General features: G+C 48.0%; 1 protein-coding gene across 6 annotated transcripts in view; it reads left to right on the top strand.

The window, feature by feature from the left end:
- mipol1 (mirror-image polydactyly 1) overlaps positions 1–27,341 on the top strand; it is a 654,701-nt gene that overhangs the window by 35,682 nt on the left and 591,678 nt on the right. The window contains exon 2 of one of the 6 annotated variants that reach the window (XM_072488826.1): positions 20,309–20,488. The exons of the other annotated variants lie outside the window; for them this stretch is intronic. The gene's annotated coding sequence lies outside the window, so the exon portion shown is untranslated. The remainder of the gene's footprint in view (positions 1–20,308; positions 20,489–27,341) is intronic. 6 annotated transcript variants of the gene reach the window in all.

Here is a 27,341-nt window from a genome sequence, read left to right as displayed (position 1 = left end):
TGCAACTTTGCATGGAAGAGTAAGAATGAGCGTGTCTTCCCCCATTTCTCTTTGTGGTTATATTTACAAGAAAACCCAAGGGTAGGGTGTTCAATGGTGGGGTATTGAGAGAATTGTGTTGCGATATAGAATATATTTGTGTTACAGTATTGACAAAACTTCTCTGATGAAATCCAGGAGTATCTTAATTGGCCAAACCCTGCTCACATGTACCAAACAATTCAGCCAGTAGGTTTGTGGCTCAGTTCTATAAATTCCCCGAATACTGTTTTGACTGTAATTTGAACTGTCCATTTTGATTGAATTCATTAGGGTATAATGAAAATGTCTTTGTGTAACTTGGATGATCAACTTTTAAAGTGTGTTTTGTACATGTTTATGAAAAATTGGTTTGGCAAGTACTTGGGCTGGCAAGTAGCTAGTGACATTCATGACACCCATGATGCCATTAGACTAAAGTGGATGGGACTCTTGCACGATCTATGCTGGAAATCTGGTACATCTAAGGGCGTCCTTGATCAGTTATGTAACAGCTACTTTAAAGTGGTGAGCTCTTGTAAAACTCTGGAAGAGTGCATTATATTTGCTTATATACAACATGTCCAAAAATGATTCATTGTAGAAATTGTTTTGACACACTTCAATGTGATAAAATGTTACAAAATTGGCACAAATTCTTTTTATCATTTCACATGCCCATATGCATTAAATAAAAGAAAAAGGAGTTTCTTTTATATCGGAATTTCATAATTTGGCGATCTCCCAAAGTGCTTTGCAGGCAACCCAAGTACTTTTAATATGTCTGCTGTGGCTCAGTTTGTAGCAATCTTGCCTTCAGAGGCAGAGGTTTTGGATTCTAGTTCCACACCAGCACTGGAGCACAGATATCAAAAAGCTGACACTTCAATGCATTACTGAGTGAGTGTTCCAGAAACATTAAACCGAAGCCTTGACTGCTCTCTCAGGTGAAATTAAAAGATCCTACAATGCAATTTGGAAGAAGAGGATGGAAGTTATCTCTCCGGCCTAGCCCAATATTTATACCACCGTCAACAACTCAAAAACAGATGATCTCGCCATTATCACATGTCTGTGGGAGCTTGGTGTTTGCAAGTTGCCAATTACCTGCCAGGTTTGCTACACTTCAAAATGTCTTCATCACCTGGGAATCCTTTGGCCTCCTGTGGTCATGAAAGGTGCTAGAGAATTGCAAGTCCATTTTTTGAAATGTCGTCACTGTTGCAATGCAGCACCCAATCAACATACAGCAAGGTCCCCACAAACAGCAATAAGATTAAATCATCTTATAGTTTTGTTGTTGGTTGAGCCATTGGTAGCACTGAGCCCTTACCAGTTATCTGCAAAATAATCCATAAATCCCATTTCCCCACTCTATTCCCATAACCCTGCAGGCTTATTTCCCTCAAGTGCCATACAATTTCCTTTACAAATCATTGAAAAGTTCCGCTTCCAAAACCATCAGAGGCAGCACTTTCCAGGTCATTACTACTCTGCATAAACAGTTCCTCCTCATATTGCCTCTGTATCTTTTGTCCAAAGTCTTAAGTATGTTTTATCTAGCCCTTGTACTGTCAGTAAATGAGAGCAGTTTTTCCTTGTCTACCTTCTAGAACAGTCTCAGGAGTGTTCCCATGTATCTGCCCTTCTCCTTCTTGAGGTCATGGGTTTGTGATCCTGTCAAAGGAGTCTGGGTGAATTGTTTCAGTGCATCCTGTAGATGATACAAACTGCTGCCAGTGTGCACGGTGGTAGAGGGAGTGAATGTTTAAGGTGATGGATGGGGTGCTGATCATCTGCTTTGATCTTGGTCATGTAGAGACTCTTGTGTTGTTGGAGCAGCACTCATCCAGGCAAATGGAAATTATTCCATCACACTCCTGACTTGTGCCTTGTAGATGGTGGACAGACTTTCAGGAGTCAGGAGGTGAGTTACTCAGTGCAGAATTCCCAACCTTTGACCTGCTGACTTACAATCACTGTTTTTATGTGACTTGTCCAATTCCGTTTCTGGGCAATGGTAAACTCCAGGATGTTGCTCTGGAGGATTCAGTAATGGTAATGCTGTTGAACATAAAGAGGTGCTGATTAGATTCTCTCTTGTTGGAGATGGTCATTGTCTGGCATTTGTGGTGGCATGAATGTTACTTCCCACTTATTGGCACACATCTGAGTATTGTCTAGATCTTGCTGTGCGTAGCCAGTCGGCTGAGAAGGAACATGATTCTGTTTTCCCTGGGCTCTCTTCTTAGCCAGCTGAGCTTTTCATTTCTGCTTCCCTCTTTTTATGACCTTCTAAACAGTCAGCCTTCTGCCAGTTGGCAGTCAGCAACTTTCCCCCAGTTGTTGGTTTTGATGTTGCCATCTTGATTTTTTTTTTTGCACGTATCCTTGCAGTGGAGATGTGGACACCTAGGAAGTCATGGCCCAGTGGCCAATAAACCATACAGCAGTTATTTGGTATACAACTGTCATCCATCTGGTGAATATAGCTGAGCCAGCGCAGACATTGTTTGCTCTGCAATGAGTTTATACTAATGGAATTGGCATGCTCCAGGACCTCGAGTTGATGAACTCGTCATTTCAAGAGATGCCGAGGATACACCTGAGACAGAAAAGGTGGAAACTATTCAGCCTTTTTTCCTGCCCAGTATATATTGTTTGGGTTTCACCACTGTAGAAAAATGGGCCGAGGATGCAGCCTTGGTAGACTAGTAGTTAGTTTGGTGTTCTCAGTCGGGTTCCTGTCAATCAAGACTCTTACTCAGTTGGACATAACAGCTGCAGCTTTTGCAATGCATAGGACATGGCTCAATGACATTGATTTTGATCCCCCTTCCCCCTCATTCACCTTAATAGAGTCAATACTTGACCTACATGAAACCACTTTCTCCAAAATCTATTCAGTTTTACATCATACATTATTTTCCCTTATTACTACTGTTTCCTAGCCTGGCAAGAACCTTCATTTAACATTTATTACTTGTATCTACTCTTGTGACAGCCCTCAGTCTCATTCCTAACCAGATGTCAAGCCAAATTACGTTAGCACTTTTTTGAAGTAAAAGAAAATGAACTGCTTTTCTCGTTGTTTATTTCATGTCTACTGTTAAGTGCAGGTAGATTTGGAAGGTGAGAGAGAAGGGAGGAATACTAATCCTGAAGTTTGTTGATATTCCTGTTTCCCAGAGTTTTCCATTCAAAAGTTCAAATTCAATGTAAGTCCATATCTTTCCTTGTATTGGCAATGCTGTCACTTGGAAATATTGTAGATTTGGGAACTAATTGTTTGTTTGGTGTGGGAAAGCTTAATAAATGAGCAAATAACTTCCAGAAAAGAAGAATGTTTTGCATATTTTATATTTATTAATTTTCTTTCCACCCATCTCTTTCCCCTTTTTGAGTCTTCCTCGGTTTCTGGGATGCCAGTGCCCTTCACCTCACTGCAGTGTCATTTTTCTTGTTTCAGTCTTGATGATAAGTGTTTGCAAGCTATTTAACAATAATAATCGTTATTAGTGTCACAAGTAGGCTTACATTAACACTGCAGTGAAGTTACTGTGAAAAGCCCCAAATCGTGACACTCCAGCGCCTGTTTGGGTACACTGAGGGAGAATTCAGATTGTCCATTTCACCTAAGAAGCATTTCTTTCAGGACTTGTGGGAGGAAACCGGAGCACCCAGAGGAAACCCACGAAGATACGGGGAGAACAAGAGCAGACTCCGCACAGTGACCCAAACCGGGAATCAAAGCCGGGTCCCTGGCCCTGTGAAGCAACAGTGTCAACCACTATGCTACTGTGCCGCCCAGACCAAGGAACCATTGCAGCCACAACCAGTTCGAGTTAAAAATGCTTCAGCCAGAATTGCTGGATATGAGTGAAGATTTAATTCTTTTTTTTTTTCGAGAATGGGGACCCTTGAGTTGAATATATTCACCTGCAATGGTGTTGTTGCTTACTAAGAGCAACCAGATGTATCCGGAAGAGGCTTTCTGGGAAGATTGCTGCAGAACTGATTGATCCCAAAAGCTACTTCCCCCAGGGACAGTTCTTTTAGGCTTCTCTTCTCCATCAATTAAACTCCTTTTTTGACATTCCCAATTAACATTCTAGTTTTCAATGTGTATAAATTCTGTCTGTTTTATTCTATGTGACTGAAAGTTGGAGCACAATGGGCTTGTGTTTAACTGTTTAAAATTTTAAAAGTTTTCCAGTAACACTCTTTCTTGATAGTCGTAAGAGTTATACAGTACAGAAGAGATCCATCGAGTCTGCACCAACAAAGCTGCACTAAATCTAAACTAATCTCACTTTCCAACACTTGGTTCCATGCCTTGAATGTTATGACAGGTACTACACGGATTCTCACTATACGAGTTCCACATTCACTGACACTCACTGGGCTACACACACTGACTGTCACTGGAGTACGGGATGCACACGGACTGAATGTCTCTGGACTATGGATTCCACACTCACTGACTGTCACTAGGGTAGGGATTCTACATGCACTGACTCTCACTGGCATATACTTTGCACACACACTGACCCTCACTGCAGTAGGGGTTCAATGCACTGACTCTCAATGGGGTACAGGTTCTGCACATGGACTCTATTACTGGGGTATTTTATATTAACATACGGGCAGACTTATTCCCCTACGCTCTCCTCTGGAAAATGGATAGTTTAAATTCCGTGCTATAATAGCCAAAATAATGTTTGTTTTTACTGCAGTAAGTACAAGTTTTCTTTCAAATTTATGTGCTGTTTTATCTTGTAATTTAGTGCTTTGTAACCATTTTATTGTGTTCTTCAAATTGCAAATGATTTTTTAAATATCTTTTTATGAAAGGGTGGCACAGTGGTTAGCACTGCTGCCTCACAGCTTCAGAGACCTGGGTTCAATTCCAGCCTCGGGTGACTGTCTCTGTGGAGTTTGCACTTCCTTCCGGTCTCTTGGTTTTCTCCGGGTGCTCTGGTTTCCTCCCACAGTCCAAAGATGTGCAGGTTAGGTGGATTGGCCATGCTAAATTGCCCCATAGTGTCCAGAAGGTTAGGTGGGGTTACTGGGTTACAGGGATAGAGTGGAGGTATGGGCTTAGGTAAGGTGCTCTTTCCAATGGTCGGTGCAGACCTGATGGGCCGAATGGCCTCCTTCTGCACTGTAAATACTGTGAAATCTGTGAAAAACAGTATGAATTTTTGTAAAATGATTTATGGTCTTTCAAGTTCATCCATCCTCAAGATGGTGCTGTTTGCTAGGGAACAGATTATAAGGTTGTCATGTACTTTTACACAGGCCTGGGGTAAAATGTCAAAGACGATTATAGGTTTATTTGCATTTCTTAAGATTTCACATTAAAAGTTATTTATTTTTTAGAATTGTGAAAATATTTTACCATTTTATACTTCATTAGTAGAATTGGTTTCGAACATTTTTCAATCTTCTAGCTGGTCGCTAACCTTTAGAGCACTGTATACCTTACCATTTAATTTGGTACCATCCTTAACTTTCTTACTTAGCTATGGATAGTATATCCTTCCCATAGTCTTTCTCAATGAAATATATCTTTTGTTATGTCCAGTAAAGGCATGCCATGTTTGTAACCTTAAATATGGACTCTGCTAAGTTTCTGGAGCTATCTTTTATTTAAAATGAACACTGTTGCGCTGTTAAAATGGCTGCCAAAGGGCCAGGCAACCCTTGCAACTTTGCCACAGATGCTCTGAAGCTTCAGGAAAATGTCTACATAAGAACTAGGAGCAGGTCTAGTCCACCTTGCCCCTCGAGTCTGCTCCGCCATTCAATAAGATCATGGCTGTTCCTTTTGTGGACTCAGCTCCACTTACCCACCCCCATCCACTTACCCGTAACCTTTTATTCCTTTACTGTTCAAAAATCTATCTACCTTTGCTATAAAAGCATTCAACAAGGTAGCCTCAACTACCCTGATTCTATCCTATCTGTTCCCTTCATAATTTTATATGTTTCTATAAGATCCCCTCTCATTCTTCTAAATTCCAATGAGTATCGTCCCAGTCTACTTAGTCTCTCCTCATAAGCTAATCCTCTCAACTCTGGAATCAACCTAGTGAATCTCCTCTGCACACCCTCCAGTGCCAATACATCCTTTCTCAAGTAAGGAGACCAAAATTGTACACAGTAGTCCAGGTGTGGCCTCACCAGCACCCTATACAGCTGCAACATAACCTTCCTGCTTTTAAACTCCATCCCTCTTGCCTCACCGGGTGGGGTCTCTCCGTGGGATGGACATATCCAGGCAAATACTATCTGTGGAATTCACAATTGCTATTATTTGGGATGTGCAGTCTCCGTGCCTCCAAGTTAGAACCCAAACAATGAGGTCTGTGCAGAAACCAAATTCAATATGAATAAATGTGAATAATTATCCATTATCTCCATCATATAGCAATGACTTTCAGCTAATCCATTGTGGATGGACAATACCAGTATTGATCATGTGACTGAAACCAGCTGGACATAGGTCCAGAAAGACCTGGGCAGTCTGGAGTGGAACACCAAAAGAGATGGCAGAAGGCTTTGTCACCTTTGGCTTTCAGGACCTGGAGGCCACACATCTTAAAAGAGTCTCCTAGCTTGATTTCAAAACTAACAAGTCCATCTGTCCTCCTGCACATAAGAAATATGACAATAATATTACCAACAGAAAAAAAATACAATTTCTTTGTTTTCTTGAGACCTGTTTGGTTCCAGAATGAAATGTTCCAAGAAATTGTCTTGAACATACGCCATAAACCCATCCTCAAGGCTACCTTTCGTAATTTGAGTCATCCAATCTATACGAAGATTAAAATATCCCACCATTAGTACAATATCTTCCTTACACGCCGGTATTTCTTGATTAATACTCTGTCCTACAGGGCCTATAAAATACTTCCACCAGTAGTTGATATCACTTGGTGTTTCTTATTCCCACCCAAACTGATTCTGCACATTAATCTGAACCAAGATCATTTCTCATTACTTTACTGATCTCCTCTTTGATTAACAGAGCTACCCCACCTCATTTTGCTTGCTTCCTATGCTTCTGGAATGCTAAGTCTTTTTTGAATATTCATTTTGCAGCCGTAGCCATTTTGCAACCATGTCTCTGTAATGGCTATCATATCATCGACACCCACCATCCCATGAACGAATGAAGAAACATTATTCCATCTCCGTCTGAATGTTGTAAACATTCAGATAAAGAGCCTTTAAATCATTTCCCTACTCTGACCATTTGTTGATGGACTGTTACATTTCTATGTTCTGTCCTGCCTGTCACATTCTTGCTATTGGGGCTTTGCCGTCTGTTTTTTTAAAACAAAATCTGCCAGTTTCACTTTGGAATTTAATATCAACAGGAATCATTTTGATGTTGGGCAATACCTCAAATTTTAGATCGGGCCTTTTACGTAGAAACATATTCAAAGGAGCATCTCAAGCTTTATTGGACAAAGTTGGAGGCTGGGGTCACGATGAGGGAGCTGGTTCAAAGCAGAAGCTCTTGAAAAACAGAGAAAGAAACAGTGTTAAGGAGGGAGTTTCAACACATGGGCCATAGACGACTTAATATATGGCTTCCAATGGTGTGATGTGGGGGTGCGAGGTAAGGGGAACGATCAATACATTAGGTTCCACAATCGGGAACAGGATTGGGTGGCAGAGTTTGTAGGCATGAAGGAGGCTACAGAGATGATCATGGATTCAAATATAATGAGAATTTTAAATTGAGGCATTGGGGCACTGGAGAGCCAATATAGAATAGCAGGTCTGTATACGAGTGAGATAGGATATGGACGTTTTGAAACAACTGAAGTTTAGAGAAAACCAAGGATTGGCCTTGAGGCACTAGAATGGTTTGGTGTCATATTTGACCCTGAGATGACCTTCCCACCACCATTTTGACCTCTATGACTTTGCCTCAGCTGAAGTGCTGCTGAAACTCATCCATTCCTTTGTTACACCATACACTTGACTATTTCAACTTCCATCTTCCACCCTCCAAAAACCTGAGTTCATTCAAAATTCTATTGCCTGTAATCCTAGTTTGGACCAAGCCCCATCACTGCTGTGCCCATTGACCTGCTCTAGCTCCTTTTAGAAAAAAAAAACCATCCTTGTTCTCAAATGCCTAGATTGCCTCCTCCTCCCTTATTGTTGTGATCTATTCCAGCCCTACTACCCTCAGGCCTCTTGACTATCTCTGAATTTTAATGCAGAGGCAGCCTTTCCTTCAGCTCTCCAAGCTCTAAATTTCCTCTTGAAACCTCTCGTACTACTACCCTCATTGAAGATACTTTTGAAACCTACCTCTTTAAGCAAGTTTTTGGTTTCCATCTAATATCTCCTTACTTGCCTCACTGTCCAAGTTTATTTTATAACTCTACTGTGAAGCACCATGGGAAATTTTACAGTGTAAACGGTATAGATCAAAATATATTTTTGGTCTTTCGGAGACATAAACACAGGGTTGAAGGTTTCGACGCCAGATGAACTAAGGCCGGGCTGGAGTTGAGCAATATTATGGAGATGGAATAAAAGTAAAGTAATGCTGATGCTGGAAGTCTGAAATAAAAACAGAAAATACTGGATAAACTCAGCAGGTCTGACAGCATCTGTGGAGAGAGAAACAGAGTTATCGGTTTGGGTATATATGACCCTTCTACAGAACTGAAGAGGAATAGAAATGTAATGAATTAAACAGATGGAGAGAGGGGTGGGGCACAATGGACTGTAGGGGATAGGTTGGAACTAAGGAAAGATTGACAAACACATGATGGATGTAAGACAAACGGGGTGTGAATGGTGCAATTGAGGACTAAAGAAGTACAACCAGTGGCATAAAGGTAAGAACAGAATATTAATAGGCGAACAAAGGTCAGTGCTCAGTGAGAGCAAAACAGAAAAATAAGGGATAGATGGTTGTGTCGGGGAGGGGTGGGGTTGTATTGAGGGAAGCCAAGGGAATCAACAAACAAAAAAGAGTGGGGGGGGGGGGGGGGGTGTCACGATGGAGCGGAAAGTTCACTAAAACTCAATATTGAGTCCAAAACTCTATAATGTGCCTAATCGGAAGACGAGTTGGTCTTGCAGTGTGGGTTGGACATCACTTGAGCATTGCAGCTGCCCAAGATTGGACATGTGGGCATCAGAGCATGATGCTGAGTTGAAATTTTCAGGAAGCAGAGGTAGTTTTAAATGATCTATGGTTGTTTTGTTGGATATTAGAAATAAGGTACAGATTTAATTGAGTTTAATGTTTTTGTGTAAGAAAGAGTAAAACTGGAGTTAGATTCATGTTGAACAAAGGTGTTTGCATACATGGGGGTTTTGGGTTTCAGTTCATTCTGTCAGTATTGTATTTAGAGAGTTAATAAATTGAAAGATATACACAAGCTTGGAGAAAGAATGAACTGCTGCTTAGCAACCAGGGGTACCTTTAAAGTAGGAAGACTTTTTGAGTTTTGGTTTAGCTGAATTCATAGCAGTTGGAGCTTGGCATTGAGATACAAGGTAGCTCTCACAGCCCTTCCAGAAGCAGGAAAGCCACACCATGGAGTAATGGACAAGAAAGCAAGTTCAGAAGCTAAAGCACAGTTAGTTCCAGAAACTGAAGAGTGAAGAGAAATTTCCAGAAAGATTGAAATAAAAAGAAAGGAAGAGGAAACTGCCATTGGAACAGGGTGTTGTCCGCTGAATTGAAGTCAGAGCTGAAAAATGCAGATCTGGGTGGAGTTAACAAGTGAAAAGCTTTTTTTAAAACTATTTTTATTCACCATATTTTCATAATTTTCACCATATAAAAGAGAAACAAAAATAACCCCAACAATATAAAAAAAGAGACCCCTCCCTCCTCCAATTACCCCTTCCCCCCCCCCCCCCCCAACAGTCAACGGTAACCAACTCCCGAAAGTGCATAATGAACAAACCCCAAGAATTGTAGAACTCCTCAGCTCAAACATCACCTTCTCCAGGGACAAAAACTCCAGTAGGTTCCCCCTGCCATGCCAAGGCACAGGGTGGAGAGACCTTCACCCCAACAGGACATGCCTACGAGTGATCAGCGAGGCAAATGCTAAACACTCCCCCCTGCAACTTGGGCCGGTCCGCCACCCCGATCATAGCTTCTAGGGGACCGGGCTCCACTTCCATATGCAAGACTTCTGGGATTATGTTAAATACCATTCTCCAAAACCTTTCCAGCTTTGGGCAGGACCAAAGCATATGAAACCAAAGAGAAAATGCTGGAAAATCTCAGCAGGTCTGGCAGCATCTGTCGGGAGAGAAAAGAGCTAACGTTTCGAGTCAAAGCTTTGACAAAGGGTCATCTGGACCCGAAATGTTAGCTCAACGTTAGCTCTTTTCTCTCCCTACAGATGCTGCCACATTTTCTCTTTGATTTCAGATTCCAGCATCCGCAGTAATTTGTTTTTATCCAAAGCATAGGAACATGGTTTGTGTGGCCTCTCTCACACCTCTCACAGACAGCCTCCATTCCCTTGAACAGCCGACTCATTCTTGACTTTGTGAGGTGCTCCCTATGTATGACTTTCAGCTGTATCAGCTACAGCCTCGTACACGAGGTTCAGGCATTCACACTCCGCAGCACCTCACACCACTATCCCTCTTCCATCACTGTGTCCCCGCTGAACCAACTCCTCCTCCCGCTTTGCCTTAGTCCCCACCATAAACACCCTGTCCTCCTTCAGGATCCTCCCATAGATTGCTGAAACAACCCCCCTCTCCAGCCCTCACGCTGACAGCACCGCCTCCAGGAATGAAGAGGCCGAGTCCGGGAAACCTTTCTTGCAAAATAGCGAACCTGCAGGTACCTAAACCCTTCCCCCTGCGCGAACCCATACTACTCTACCAACTCCTTCAGGCTCGTGAATTGCCCCCCCAAGAAACAAATCCTTCATTTCCTTTATCCCCCTCATCCCATCTCCGAAACCTTGCATCCATCATCCCCAGCTCGAACCCATGATTCCCCCTAATCGGCATCTCCTCTGATCTGGCCCTCATCTTAAAATATGACCTAAACTGCCTCCAAACCTTCAATATGGCCACCACCACCGGACTCACTGAGTACCTTCCTGGAGCCATCGGATGCGGTGCTGTTGCCATTGCCAGCGCCTGCAGCCGACACCCCCTATACAGGCCCGCCTCCCTTTTAACCCATCGGGCCTCCCCGTCCTTGCTCCAGCCCGCACTTTCTCCTCATTCGCTGCCCAATAATAGTACAGGAAGTTTGGGAGGCCGAGCACCCCCGCCTGTCGTCCTCTCTGCAGGACGACTCTCCTAATCCTAGCCACAACCCCCCCCCCCCCCCCCAACCTCGATTTAAAAAAAAAAAAAAAACCCAGCAGGCGCTGGGATAAAAACAAGAATTGCAGCCACACATTCATTTTAACTGTCTGCAATCGGCCCGCCAACGACAGAGGGAGGTTGTCCCACATAGACAGATTGGCCTTCACCCTGTTCACCAAACTAGTAAAATTATATTTTTGCAACCCTCCCCAATTCCGGGCCACCTGCACCCAAATACCTAAAGTGGGTTGCCACCAAACGGAATGGCAGCACCCCCACCCCATCCCTACTCCCGGCTGGGACACCATGAAATACTCGCTCACCCCTAAATTCAATTTATAACCCGAAAACGTCCTGAATCTTTGAAGCAGCTCCATTGTACTCCCTCCCCACTGATGTGCTCAATTCCAAGAAATACAGTAGCAGATCATCGGCGTATAAGGACACCCTGTGATCCACCGCCCCCACTATCCCCTTCCACAGCCCCGAATCCTTCATGTAATGGTCAAAGACTCTAGAACCAATGCAAACAACAAGGGGTCATAGCGTACCCCTGCCTCATACCCAGGTGCAGTGCAAAGTGCTGGTAGGGACTGGTTTATCACAGGGGCTAAGACTGCTGGCTTGTAATGCAGAACAAGACCAGCGCGGGTTAAATTTCCGTTACAACCTCCCCGAACAGGCACCGGAATGTGGCGACTAGGGGCTTTTCACAGTAACTTCATTGAAGCCTACTTGTGACAATAAGTGATTATTATTATGTAGCCCGAGTTCATGTTGCTAGTGTGAACATTCGCCATCCGCTCCTAGTACAACAGCCACACCCACGCCACAAACCCTGGCCCAATTCCAAATCTCTCCAATACCGCCATCAAGTAACCCCACTCTACCCGATCAAACATCTCTGCATCCAGTGACATCACCACCTCCATCACCTTTCCCCCCCCCCGGAGACAGGATCACGTACAGCAACTTCCTCGTGTTCAAGAACAGCTGCCTTCCCTTCACGAACCCCGTCTAATCCTCCCCAATCACCTTGGGAAGACATCCCTCCAACCTTGACGCCAACACCTTTGCCAGTATCTTGGTATATACATTTAATAAAGATATGGGCCTACATGACCCACACTTCACTGGATCCTTATCCCTCTTTAGCAGCAGAGAAATCGAAGCTGCCTCATCAGCTGTGGCAAGATGCCCCTGCCTATCGCATCCTCAAACATTCCCACATCAGTGGCGCCAACGTATCCTTAAATTTCTTATAGAATTCAACTGGGAAGCCGTCAAGACCCACTGCCTTCCCTGCCTGCACCCACTCGCCTCTTTCACCTCCTGCTGCCCACTGGCCCTTCCAACCCTGCTCTATCTTCCTCACCCAGCCTTGGATACTCCAACCCGTCCAACTACTCCCTCATCTCTCGCTCCTCCTCCAGTGGCTCCGACCCATATGGATCCTTATAAAACTCTTCAAATACTTTATTGATCTGCTCTGGGGCCACCACCAACTTCCCCACTCTGTTCCGTACCTAAACTATCTCCCTTGCCACTAACTCCCTCCAGAGCTGCCAGCCAGCACACGCTCTGCTTTCTCCTCATGCTCATAGACTGTCCCCCCCACCCTATCTCAACTGGCGCAACCACTTTCCCTGTGACAACTGTTTGAACCTCGCCTGAAGCTCCTTCCTCTTGGCCAAGAGGGCCGGGTCTGGATCCCCTGTGTACCTCCCATCCACTTCCAGAATCTCTATCAATTTTTGGCGATCCTCTCTCTCCTTTTCTACCTTAACCTTGAATGAGATCACCTCTCCCCTCTCCACTGCCTTCAGAGCCTCCCAAACCACCGACTGCGAAACTGCACCCGTGCAGTTAAACCCCATATGTTCCTCGATCACCTTCCTGATCTTATCACAAAAGCACCGTTCCGCTAGCAACCCCACGTCCGTTCTCCGCCCCGGCCTCTGGGCCATTCCCTTCCCCAAAACCACATCTAATCAATGCGGAGCATGGTCCGAAATCACTATTGCTGAGTACTCCGACCTCCTAACCCCAGCCAGTAGCGCCTTCGCCAATATGAAAAAGCCATCCTTGTGTACTGGGGAGAAAAATGAATACTCCCGTTTCCTCGGGTGCAAGAACCTCCACTGGTTCACTCCTTCCATCTCCCTCATGGGTCCAGCCAGTGCCTTTGTCCTCCCTGACTGGGTCAGCGAGCAGAGCTGGAACCTATACACCTTCGGTTCCTGCACCATATTTCAGTCCCACTATTAACTCGTGGGTTCCAAATATGGAATGGCACCCAGCACCCTCTTCGAAAACTCCTCATCATCCCAGTTGGGGCCATATACGCTCGCCAGTGCCACCACCCTCCCCTCTAACGCCCCTGTCATTATCACATACCTGCCCCTGGTCCACCGCCATCTTTTCCATCTGAAACCTCACCCTCTTGCCCACTAATACCGCCACCCCCCAAGCCCTGCTGTCGAGCCCTGAGTGGAAAATCTGACGCGTCCACATAGGTACCAACGACATAGGTAGGAAAAGGGATAGGGATGTAATGCAGGAATTCAGGGAGCTAGGGTGGAAACTTAGATCTAGGACAAACTGAGTTATTATCTCTGGGTTGTTACCCGTGCCACGTGATAGCGAGACGAGGAATAGGGAGAGAGAGGAGAGGAGTTGAACATGTGGCTACAGGGATGGTGCAGGAGGGGGGGGTTTCAGATTTCTGGATAATTGGGGCTCATTCTGGGGTCAGTGGGACCTCTACAAACGGGATGATCTACACCTGGACGAGAGGGGTACCAATATCCTGGAGGGGAAATTTGCTAATGCTCTTCGGGAGGGTTTAAACTAGTTCAGCAGGTGCTTGGGAACCTGAATTGTAGCTCCAGTATACAGGAGGTTGAGAGTAGTGAGGTCATGAGTAAGGTTTCAAAGTTGCAGGAGTGTGCAGGCAGGAAGGTGGTTTAAAGTGTGTCTTCAATGCCAGGAGCAACCGGAATAAGGTGGGTGAACTTGTGGCATGGGTTGGTACCTGGGATTTCGATGTTGTGGTCATTTCGGAGACATGGATAGAGCAAGGATAGGAATGGTTGTTGCAGGTGCTGGGGTTTAGATATTTCAGTAAGCTCAGGGAAGGTGGTAAAAGAGGGGGAGGGGTGGCATTGTTAGTCAAGGACAGTATTACGGTCGCAGAAAGGACGTTTGATGAGGACTCGTCTACTGAGGTAGTTTAGGCTGAGGTTAGGAACTGGAAAGGAGAGGTCACCCTGTTAGGGGTTTTCAATAGGCCTCCGAAAAGTTAGAGAGATGTAGAGGAAAGGATTGCAAAGATGATTCTGGATAGGAGCGAAAGCAACAGGGTAGTTGTTATGGGGGACTTTAACTTTCAAAATATTGACTGGAAACGCTATAGTTCGAGTACTTTAGATGGGTCCGTTTTTGTCCAATGTGTACAGGAGGGTTTCCTGACACAGTATGTAGACAGGCCAACGAGAGGCGAGGCCATATTGGATTTGGTACTGGGTAATGAACCAGGACAGGTGTTAGATTTGGAGGTAGGTGAGCACTTTGGTGATAGTGACCACAATTCGATTACGTTTACTTTAGTGATGGAAAGGGATTTGGACCCTTGGGACAGTGAGGATAGAGGAGATAAAGGGCATGTGTTGCACCTTCTGCGATTGTGGGGAAAGATGCCCTGGGAAGGGGATGAGGGATTTGGTACGTTGGAGGAGTGGACCAGGGTGGTATGGAGAAAGTGGTCCCTGGCGCTGTGAAGCAATAGTGCTAACCACTGTGCTGCCATGTTGAGTTGACCCCCCCGCCCAACTGTGGTTGACAGGACACTCACCAGTGTCCAATCTCTTTCCTGGACAGCGCCAGGGTCCCAGGTTCGATTCCTGGGTTGGGTCACTGTCTGTGCGGAGTCTGCAAGTTCTCCCTGTGTCTGCATGGGCTTTCTCCGGGTGCTCCGGTTTCCTCCCATCAGTCCCCAAAGAAGTGCTGTTAGGTGAATTGGACATTTTGAATTCTCCCTTAGTGTACAGAGTACAGCTAAGGTCGTCCGTCTGGCAGCGAGCGTTGAACTTGAACTTGCTTCTGGTGGTGCTGGTGGAAGGGTCTCTCCGCTTGAGAGCCAAATCCAAGAGAGCGAATCTTTCGTGGGGGTTCCTTCTTATACTTGGAGGGGCTTCGCGCATTTTTAGGCGGGCCTTAAACTTGGTCCCAATTAATTGTGCCACTTCTTGATCATTTGTCATCGATCTAAGCCAATAAAGGGGCGGGTGCCTTGATGGCTGGGCGTGTCCTAGGTGGCCGTTGGCCTTGCTTTGTTTGTGTCTTCTGGTTGGGGTAGTGGCGCCAGACTGTCTGGGGCAGTATCGGCTACCTGAGCACTAGTTCTTTGTTTCCCGAAGGAAGGCCATCAATATGTAAATCGACCCAGAGTTTCGGTTCCGCCTGCAGACTGCTTTCCAAATATACATTCAGGCTCTGTGCCTGCTTGTTGCTTTGTATTGTCCATATTTCCCTATAGGCTCTACGAGTGTCCATTTTGTATACTGAAAGTGGCATCCCAGATGGCTACAGTGTACCCAAACAGGCGCCGGAGTGTGGCGACTAGGAACTTTTCACAGTAACTTCATTGCTGTGTTAATGTAAGTCTACTTGTGACAAATATTATTATTAACTCCGGTTGAGGAAAAAGGCCGACAGGTCTGAAGTACTGATTTTGAAGGTGGCATTATTACAACAGTTGCGGTGGAGATGGAAATGGGATGGAATCCTTGCAGAGTGTTGGGTGTGAAGAGCTGTGGTCGAGGTAACTGAGATTCGGTGGGTTTGTAATGAATATTGGTGGTCAATCTGTTACCAGAAATGGAGACAGAGAGGTCAAGGAAGGGAAGTGTTGGAGATAGACTATGTGCTATGACATTGGCTTTGAACGTCTTGGTGATTAGTAATAAATTCATTTTCAAACTTACTTCACACTTCCTTTGTTTAGTGACCACAACTTCACTTCCAGAATCTTCTCTACTCGTGTCTTCATCCTTCTGCGTCAGCTGTGACTCAGTCACAAGATTCTGGGTTCAAGTCCCACTCCAGCACATGAGCACAAAAAGAAGACTGATATTCAAGTGTTCAGAGTGCTTATGACTCCTGTCAGCGATGCTATATTTTGGATGAGCTGTTGAACATCTCTCTCAGGTGGATGCAAGTGATCCCAAGGCACTATTTTGCACAAGAGCAGGAGAGTTATCCGCAGTGTCCTGGGCAATATTTATCTGGTTGTTGTTGTATTGCTGTTTGTGGGAGCTTTCTGTATCTAAATTGGCAGCTGCATTTTCTACATTACAACAGTTTCTACATTACAACAGTTCCTACACTTCAAAAGTTGTTCGCTGTGTAAAGCACTTTTGAGATGTCTGGCAGTTGTGAAAGGTGCTTTTTAAATGCAAATCAGTGGTCTTTTCTTTCCATTATTCTCTTCTAAATCATCATTAATGAACCTCTTTTAAATTTCATCCCCCCCCCACACTCAATGGTCCGAATGGCCTCCTTATGCACTGTAGGAATTTTATGATTAACTGGGAAAAATTGCAGTTTATCAACATGTGACTGCGACGAGATGGTGCACAAATAGAGCTGGACATCATCATTTTACATATGGAAGCTGATCCCAGTCTGCTGATAGAACATACAGTGCATAAGGAGGCCATTTGGCCCATCGAGTCTGCACCGACCCACTTAAGCCTTCACTTCCACCCTATCCCCGCAACCCAATAACCCCATCTAACCTTTTTGGACACTAAGGGCAATTTATCATGGCCAATCCATCTAACATGCACATCTTTGGGCTGTGGAAGGAAACCAGAGCACCTGGAGGAAACCCACCCAGACACGGGGAGAACGTGCAAACTCCACACAGACAGTGACCCAGCGGGGAATCGAACCTGGACCCTGCCGCTGTGAAGCCACGGTGCTAACCACAGTGCTGCCGTGCTGCCCACAAATGAAGTCCAGAAAGCATGAATTAAATAAGAGGTTGGGGCTAAGGATTGTTCCTTGGGAAATTCAGTGTGTTGGTGTCGGGATTGGAAGAAAAACCATTACTGGGGATGCTCTAGCTATGATTGCACAGGTGAGGGCGTTGTCACAAGGATACTTCCACCAATATGAAAAGTGGGGGAAAATGTTGACAGAGGATGGTATGGTTGGCTGTGCCAAAGGCCGTGGAGAGACAAGCAAAGACAAGCAGGGATAATATGCCACAGTCAAAACAGGTGTCACTTGTGATGGCTGTTAAGCTGTGGGAGACGGAAACCTGATTTGGAGAGATTCAAATGTGAAGTTGCAGGAAATGTGAGCATAGACTTATTTCATAGACTTTGCAGTGCAGAAGGAGGCCATTCTGCCCATCGAGTCTGCACCGGCCCTTGGAAAGAGAACCCCACTTAAACCCACGCCTCCACCTTATCCCCGTAACCAAGTAACCCCACCCAAACATTTTGGACACTAAGGGCAATTTATATTTCATATTTCATTGTAGTTTTATATTTATAACATAAATAAAATGTAATTGAGTTTAAACTTACAAACCTGGTGACTGCAATTATTGGACAGCCAAGGGCCAAAGACTTGGGTAATTTTCTAAGAATTAATGGTTAATTCAATTGTGTTGTGGCTCCAGGTCGAGGGCCTGGAATTGACTGTGCCCTATCCCAGTGTGTCGCAACAAGATGACCATGCTAAAGATGTGAGGCCACCAAATAAACGTATGGCAACTGCTTGGCCCAGGACTGTAAGAAACTACAGAGAGTCGTGAACACAGCCCAGTTCATCTCGCAAACCCAGCTCCCATCCACTGACTCTGTCTACACCTCCCGCTGCCTTGGGAAAGCGGGCAGCATAATCAAAGACCCTTCCACTCGGGTTATTCTCTCTTCCAACCTCTTCAATCAGGCAGGAGATACAGAAGTCTGAGAACACACGCTAACAGATTCAAAAACAGCTTCTTCCCCGCTGTTACCAGACTCCTGAATGACCCTCCTTTGTACTGAGTTGATCTCTCCACTGAGTAACCCAACACTCCATATGCTTCAATCAATGTCTTTGTATTTACTTTGTGCATTTATCGTATGTCCTATGTTTTTAATGTATGGTATGATCTGCCTGGACTGTATGCAGAACAACAGTTTTCACTGTACCTTGGTACACGTGACAGTAAATAAAATCAGATAAACAATACCATGACCACTCCTGACTTCACGCTATCCCATGCAAGTGAGAAGCACAGTGAAGTCTACCAATTAATAACCTTAACATTCAACAGGAGCCATTCTGTGATGGCCTGCATACGGTCAGGGTGTTCTGCTTGTCAGTGACGAGGGCCCCCAGGAGTCATACACTGGGGCCGGTACTTGTAAAAGTTGGAGCTGATGTGTTCTCATCTGTCAAAATTCACTGAGGTGGTGAGGGCTCAAAAGGCGGCGAATGGAGGACTCCATGCACCAGATGAAGTCAACCATGTCTTGGGCCTTGGAGTGCGTGAACTCCTCCCATAAGCGGATGGGAAAGTTCATGGGGAGTAAGATGCAGCAGCAGTGCACTGCCCTGCATATAATTCATGCTGCTTTATGTAGTCTGGAACAGTCAGTTCAGCACTTGAGTACAAATGTTTTTGGAATACCAAAGATGTTGGCATATAGGTCATCCTTTGAAGCCATTAAAACATTTCTCCAAAAATAGGTTGGCTTATACGTTGTGTATAAAAAGGAGTATAAAAAGGGCGGCACAGTGGTTAGCACTGGTGCATCACAGCACTCGGGACCCAGATTTGATTCCGGCCTTGTGTGACTGTGTGGAGTTTGCACATTCTGATTTGATTTTGATTGATTTGATTTTGATTTGATTTATTGTCACATGTACCGAAGTACAGTGAAAAGTATTTTTCTGTGGCTGAGGGAACGTACACCGTACGTACATAGTAGACAAAAAGAATAATCAACAGAGTACATTGACAAATGGTACATCGACAAACAGTGATTGGTTACAGTGCGGAATAAGGGGCCAAACAAAGCAATTACAATCTTCCCGTGTCTGTGTGCGTTCCTCCAGGTGCTCCAGTTTAATCCCACAGTCCAAAGATGTGGTCAGATGAATTGGCCATGATCAATGTGTGAGGTTATGGGGACAGGGTGAGGGACAGAGCCTAGGTGCAGTGCTCTTTAAGAGGGTCGGTGCAGGCTCAATGGGCCGAACGGCCTCCTTCTGCACTGTAGGGATTTTATGGATTCTATGACCCCTGGCATGGATGTGGGTGTTCGCCATTTTGTAATGTCCATCTGCATCTGATCCAAAGAGTGGGAATTTGTTAAACCCTCGTACATCTTCACAATACAGCTTCGATCACCTGCTTGATACCTTGAATCCAGTTATAAGGAAATGGGAAAACACTCTATTGTGGGTTGAAAAATGGAGGATAACTCATATCGTGGCTGAAAGTGTGCGAGGGTGGGGTTGAATTAAACACAATTATATGCAAAAACTAAATTTTTGGAGCTGGAAAAATGGGTTACCATACAGGTCAGCACGACTTGATTTATGGTACATGGAGCGAGTTGCAGCCTGGACAATACGATGAGCAGGTGTCATAGAGATGGTTGGAGTGGATGCAAGCTGAACTCCTGCAGCAGCCTCTCTCATGGCAACAGGAGGGTTAATCAAGGATTGCGAATGTGCCTGAAGAGGATGAGGATGCCATATCTGTCGCAGCACCCTCATCATCCTCAGCCCCTCTGATAAGGAGATCATCTCAGGAGTATGGCCTGTAAATTACTCAGGAATTGGAAATAAAAACAAACTAGTCAGTAGGTCTGGCAGTATCTGTAGAGAGATAAACAGAACAATATTGTTGGAAATACAACAACTCCTAATGCTTCCTTTTTTTCTGTAGCCACCAGAGGGGCTTTGCAGGAAGAAACAGATCCCCAGGCAAATGTGGGGCCTTGTGATCTCCTGGGAAGCACTGCATTACAATCTGGAATCTGTCTGAGGCTGGCTTGCAGAGTGAACCATAGAATTATCAACACCAAGGAAATACAGCACAGCAGAAACAGAGATTTTAGACCATCAGGTGAGCAAGAAAATTCAGAGATATAGGGCGGGATTCTCCGACCCCGCCGGGCTGGAGAATCGCCGGGGGACGGCGTGCGTCCCGCCCCGACGCCGGCTGCCGAATTCTCCAACGCCGGATTTTTGGCGGGGGCGGGAATCGCGCCGTGCCAGTCGGGCGTCATTGGCAGCGGCCCCACCGGCGATTCTCTGCTCCGCTATGGGCCAAGAGGCCGCCCGTTTTTGGCCAGTCCCGCCAGCGTAAATTACACAATGTTCTTACCGGCGGGACCTGGCTCTACAGGCGGCCTGTGGAGGCCTGCCCACCCCCCACCCCCCCCCCCCCCACCCCCCCCGGTGGCCTGGCCCGCAATCGGGGCCCACCGATCCACGGGCGGGCCTGTGCCGTGGGGGCACTCTTTCCCTCCGTGCCGGCCACTGTAAAGCTCAGCCATGGCCGGCACGGAGGGAAAGAATCACTGCAGCGGTTCTGGGAACATGCTGGCACTACTGCGCATGTGTCAACTCGCGCCGGCCAGCGGAGGCCCTTCGACGGTGGTTGGCGTGGTGCCAATCACTCCAGCGCCGGCCAAGCCCCCAAAGGTGCGCAGGATTCCCACCTTCAGGGCAGCCGACGCCGGAGTGGTTCAAGCCACTCTTTGGCGCCGGTACGGCCTGCCCGCTGGATACCGGAGAATCCCGCCCATAAAGTTCAGTGTACAGTCCGGTTGCGGCTATGCTGAGCTAAGGCGCACGTTCGGCAGCTCCTGTCAGAAACTGACTTCTGGGCTTTTTTTAGGGGCCTCAGCGGCATTTGTTCGACGGTTCCCAGTGTGGGAAGGCGACAGTACGATTCCCCCGGCACTGTATGAATTGGACCAGGAGTGGAGCGGTGAAAAAAGTGATTTTGGTGCAGCGAAAAGTGCGAGGGAGGAGAACCAAAATGGCGGCGGGTGGAGACCAGGCAGCGTGGGCGCAATGGTCGCAAGAGCAGCAGGAGTTCCTCAAGCGCTGTTTTGCGGACCTGAAGGCAGAGCTGCTGGAGCCGATGAAGGCATTGATCGATAAGCTGGTCGAGACCCAGAAGGCCCAAGGGGCGGCGATCCGGGAGGTACGGCAAAAGGCCTTGGAGAACGAGGACGCGATCTTGGGCCTGGCGGTGAAGGTGGAGGCGCACGAGGTGCTGCACAAGAAGTGGCAAGAAAAGTTTGAAGACGTGGAGAATCGGTCGAGGAGGGAGAACCTACGGATTTTGGGTCTCCCAGGGGGAGTGGAGGGGCCAGATACTGGAGCATACGTGGTCACGATGCTGAACATGAGCTTTCCCGAGGCCCCTGGAGCTGGATGAAGCTCACTGAGTCCTGGTGAAGAGACCTGAGGCCAATGAGCCGCCATGGGCAGTAATGGTGCGGTTCCACCGCTTTGTGGACAGGGAGTGTGTCCTGAGATGGGCTAAAAAGGAGCAGAGCAGCAGGTGGGAGAACGCAGAGATCCGTATATATCAGGACTGGAGGGAGGAGGTGGCCAAGAAGAGGGCCGGGTACAACTGGGCTAAGGCGGTTCTGCATCGGAAGGGGGTGAAATTTGGGATGCTGCAGCCGGCGCGATTGTGGGTCACGTTTAAGGACCGACACCATTACTTTGAGACGCCGGAGGAGGCGTGGACCTTTATCCAGGCCGGAAAGTTGGACACTGACTGAGGGTTTGTTGGGAGGGGGTGTCGAGGGGGGGCTATTGTGGTTATTGTGTTTTGGGGGATGTTCTGTTCTGTTTTCTTTGGTGCTGGGTGGGGTTGGGTAAATGGTTCGAAGTGGGGCCTGTGTGAGAGTGTGGGCTTCGGTGGTTGGAAGGACGGGGCCCCGCCGTGGGGAGGGGGAATGGGAGGCCCGAGGTGGGGGAGTTGAGATAAGGCCGCAAAAGGGAGCTACGCCAGAGAGGGTGGGGCCGGCTTGGTGGAAAACGCGGGGCGTGAAGGAAGGACGGTGTTGGAGAGGAGCGCATGCTGACTGGTGGGGGGGGGGGGGGGGGGGGGATTCTCTCACTGAGGGGGGGGGGGGGGAGAGATTCTCACACTGGGGGGGGGGGGGCGGAGGAGGAGAGATTCTCACACTGGGGGGGGGAGGAGGAGAGTTTCTCACACTGGGGGGTCGACGGAGTGGCAGGAGAGGCCGGGGTCAGCAGGAGTCAGCTGACTTACGGGAGTGCCATGGGGGGAGTAATACAGCTAGCTGGAGGGGGGGGGGGGGACTGGGTTGCTGCTGTATTGGCCAAAGGGGAGCTGGAGTTCGGAGAGAGAGTCGGGGCAGGGGTCCGCGGCCTGGGGGAATGGAGGGTGCGGGAGGCGCGGGCATGTGGCTGGCCTAGAAAGTCAGATGGCTAGTCGGCAGGGGGGGGGGTGGGCGGGAAGCCGCCTGTACCGGCTGATAACTTGGAATGTGAGAGGCCTGAACTGGCTGGTCAAGAGGGCCCGTGTGTTCGTGCACCTGAAGGGACTGAAGGCAGATGTGGTTATGCTCCAGGAGACGCATCTGAAGGTGACAGATCGGGTTAGGCTGAGAAAGGGGTGGATAGGGCAGGTTTTCCACTCGGGGTTGGACGCAAAGAATTGAGGGGTGGCGATCTTGGTGGGGAAATGGGTGTCGTTTGAGGTGCTGAACATCGTGGCAGATAATGGAGGTCGGTATGTGATGGTGCGTGGTAAGCTGCAGGGGGTCCGGGTGGTACTAGTGAATGTATATGCTAGTACAAAAGGTGAAGTCACACGGGATCAGGGGTGAGCTGGTAAGGTGGATACAGAACTGGCTAGGCCATAGAAGGCAGAGAGTAGCAATGGAAGGATGCTTTTCTAATTGGAGGGCTGTGACCAGTGGTGTTCCGCAGGGATCAGTGCTGGGACCTTTGCTCTTTGTAGTATTTTTATAAATGATTTGGAGGAAAATGTAACTGGTCTGATTAGTAAGTTTGGAGACGACACAAAGGTTGGTGGAATTGCGGATAGCGATGAGGACTGTCAGAGGATACAGCAGGATTTAGATTGTTTGGAGACTTGGGCGGAGAGATGGCAGATGGAGTTTAATCCGGACAAATGTGAGGTAATGCATTTTGGAAGGTCTAATGCAGGTAGGGAATATACAGTGAATGGTAGAACCCTCAAGAGTATTGAAAGTCAAAGAGATCTAGGAGTACAGGTCCACAGGTCATTGAAAGGGGCAACACAGGTGGAGAAGGTAGTCAAGAAGGCATACGGCATGCTTGCCTTCATTGGCCGGGGCATTGAGTATCAGAATTGGCAAGTCATGTTGCAGCTGCATAGAACCTTAGTTAGGCCACACTTGGAGTATAGTGTTCAATTCTGGTCGCCACACTACCAGAAGGATGTGGAGGCTTTAGAGAGGGTGCAGAAGAGATTTACCGGAATGTTGCCTGGTATGGGGGGCATTAGCTATGAGGAGCGGTTGAATAAACTCGGTTTGTTCTCACTGGAACGACGGAGGTTGAGGGGCGACCTGATAGAGGTCTACAAAATTATGAGGGGCATAGACAGAGTGGATAGTCAGAGACTTTTTCCCAGGGTAGAGGGGTCAATTACTAGGGGGCATAGATTTAAGGTGAGAGGGGCAAGGTTTAGAGTAGATGTACGAGGCAAGTTTTTTACACAGGTTAGTGGGTGCCTGGAACTCGCTACCGGAGGAGGTGCTGGAAGCAGGGACGATAGTGACATTTAAGGGGCATCTTGACAAATACATGAATAGGATGGGAATAGAGGGATACGGACCCAGGAAGTGCAGAAGATTGTAGTTTAGTCGGGCAGCATGGTCGGCACGGGCTTGGAGGGCCAAAGGGCCTGTTCCTGTGCTGTACATTTCTTTGTTCTTTGAATTGGGATGGTGCCGGATTCATGAGGCGCATGTTGGGTCGGATTCCTGACCTGGAGACGGGGAGTTTAATAATGGGGGGGGGGGGACTTCAACACGGTGTTGGACCCAGCATTGGACCGCTCCAGGTCCAGGACGGGTAAGAGGCCGGCGGCGGCCAAGGTGCTTAGGTGGTTTATGGACCAGATGGGGGGAGTGGACCCATGGAGGTTTGCCAGGCCGGGGGCCAGGGAATTTTCCTTTTTTTCCCACGTCCATGAAGCCTACTCCCGGATAGATTTCTTCATTATGAGTAGGGCACTAATCCCGAGAGTGGAGGGCATGGAATATTCGGCCATAGCTGTCTCAGATCATGCCCCGCATTGGGTGGAGCTGGAGTTGGGAGGAGAGGGACCAGTGCCCGCTGTGGCGCCTCGATGTGGGACTGAGGAGGTGAATGGGCGGATCCGGGGGTGAAAGATATTTAGAGGCTAACAACAAAGGGGAGGTGCAGGTGGGGGTGGTCTGGGAGGTGCTGAAGGCGGTGGTCAGGGGAGAGCTGATCTCCACTAGGGCCCATAAGGAGAGGAAGGAGAGGAGAGAGAGAGGGAGAGATTGGTGGGGGAGATATTAAGGGTGGATAGGAGGTATGCAGAGGTCCCCGACGAGGGATTACTCCAGGAGCGACGAAGCCTCCAGGCCTAATTCGACCTGTTGATGACCAGGAAGGCAGAGGTGCAGTGGAGGAAAGCGCAAGGGGTGGTGTACGAATATGGGGAGAAGGCGAGCCGGATGTTGGCACATCAGCTTCGGAAGCGGGAGTCAGCAAGGGAGATTGGGGGAGTTACGGATAGAGGGGGGAACACTGTGCGGAGTGCAATGGGATTAAATGGGGGTATTCAGGGACTTTTATGAGGGGCTGTATAGGTCCGAGCCCCTGACGGGGAGGGGGGGATGTGCTGATTTTTGGATCGGCAGAGGTTCCCGAGGGTAGCGGAGGAGCAGGTGGTTGGGCTAGGGGCACCGATTGGGCTGGAGGAGCTGGTTAAGGGGCTGGGAAGCATGCAGGCAGGGAAGGCCCCGGGGCCGGATGGATTCTCGGTGGAATCCTACCGGAAGTACATGGACCTGTTGGGCCTACTACTAGTGAGGACTTGCAATGAGGTGAGAGAGGTGGGGGGGCCCTGCCCCCGACAATGTCCAGGGCGCTGATCTCGCTAATCTTGAAGCGGGACAAGGACCCATTACAGTGTGGGTCGTACAGGCCAATCTCGCTCCTCAACGTCGACGCAAAGTTTTTGGGGAAGGTGCTGGCTACCAGAATTGAGGACTGTGTCCCGCGGGTGATTCACGAGGACCAGAAGGGATTTGTGAAGGATAGGCAGTTGAACACCAATGTGCGGAGGCTCCTCAACGTAATTATGATGCCTGCAGTGGAGGGGAAGCGGAGGTAGTGGCGGCTATGGACACGGAGAAAGCCTTTGTTAGGGTGGAGTGGGAGTATCTTTCGGAAGTGCTGAGGAGGTTTGGGGAGGGGTTCATCAGTTGGGTTAGGCTACATTATGAAGCCCCGGTGGCGAGTGTGGCCACGAACCGGCGGAGGTCTGAATACTTTCAGTTGTACCGGGGGACGAGGCAGGGGTGTCCTCTATCCCCCTTGTTGTTCTCATTGGCAATTGAGCCTTTGGCCATGGCACTGAGGGAAGGAACTGGAGGGGACTGGTTCGGGGGGGGGGGAGGGGGGGGGGAGAGGAACACTGGGTGTTGCTGTATGCCGATGACCTGTTATTGTATGTGGCGGACCCAGTGGAGGGGATGCCGGAGGATATGCGGGTCCTCAGGGAGTTCGGGGACGTTTCCGGATATAAGCTTAAGGTAGGGAAGAGTAAGCTCTTTGTGATGCGACCAGGGAATGGAGATAAACGAGCTTCCGCTGAAGAGGGCGGAAAGGAGCTTTCGGTACCTGGAGATCCAGGTGGCTAGGAGTTGGGGGGCCCTGCATAAGATCAATTTGACGCGGCTGGTGGAGCAGATGGAGGAGGAGTTTAAAAGGTGGGATATGTTGCCACTGTCGTTGGCGGGTAGGGTGCAGTCGGTGAAAATGACGGTCCTTCCGAGGTTCGTCTTTGTGTTTCAGTGTCTTCTCATCCTGATCCCTAAGGCCTTTTTTAAATGGGTCAGCAGGAGCATCATGGGATTTGTGTGGGCGAATAAGACCCCGAAGGTAAAAAGGGTGTTTCTGGAGCGTAGCAGGGACAGAGGAGGGCTAGCGTTGCCCAATCTATGTGGGTACTACTGGGCTGCCAATGTGGCGATGATCCGTAAGTGGGTAATGGAGGGGGAGGGGGAGGCATGGAAGAGGCTGGCGATGGCATCCTGTGTGGGCTGGTGACGGCACAGCTGCCGCTCCCGCCGACAAGGTACACCACGAGTCCGGTGGTGGTGGCGACTCTGAAAATTTGGGGGCAGTGGAGGCGCTACAGGGGTGAGGTAGAGGCCTCGGTTTGGTCCCCGATCCGAGAGAACCATCGGTTCGTCCCGGGGAGAATGGATAGGGGGTTTCTGAGCAGGCATCGGGCAGGAATTAAAAGGATGAGGGACGTGTTTATAGATGGGACGTTTGCGAGCCTTGGGGCGCTGGAGGAGAAATTTGGGCTGCCCCTGGAAACGCCTTCAGGTACATGCAGGTGAGGGCGTTCGTGAGACGGCAGGTGAGTGAATTTCCACTGCTTCCAGCATGTAAGCTTCAAGGTAGGGTGCTCTCGGGGGTGTGGGTTGGAGAAGGCAAGGTCTTGGCGGTCTATCAGGAGATGCAGGAAGAGGGGGAGACCTCGGTGGAGGAGCTAAAGGGTAAATGGGAGGAGGAGTTTGGGGAGGAGATAGATGAGGGTCTGTGGGCTGATGCCCTGGGTAGGGTTAATTCTTCCTCCTCTTGCGCCAGGCTTAGCCTGATACAATTTAAGGTTCTTCATAGAGCGCATATGACAGGGGCGAGGTTGAGTAGGTTTTATGGGGTAGAGG

Source organism: Scyliorhinus torazame, chromosome 2 (assembly GCF_047496885.1).
Source record: "Scyliorhinus torazame isolate Kashiwa2021f chromosome 2, sScyTor2.1, whole genome shotgun sequence".
Classification (NCBI taxonomy): domain Eukaryota; kingdom Metazoa; phylum Chordata; class Chondrichthyes; order Carcharhiniformes; family Scyliorhinidae; genus Scyliorhinus; species Scyliorhinus torazame.
This window is presented reverse-complemented; position numbering and strand designations above follow the sequence as displayed.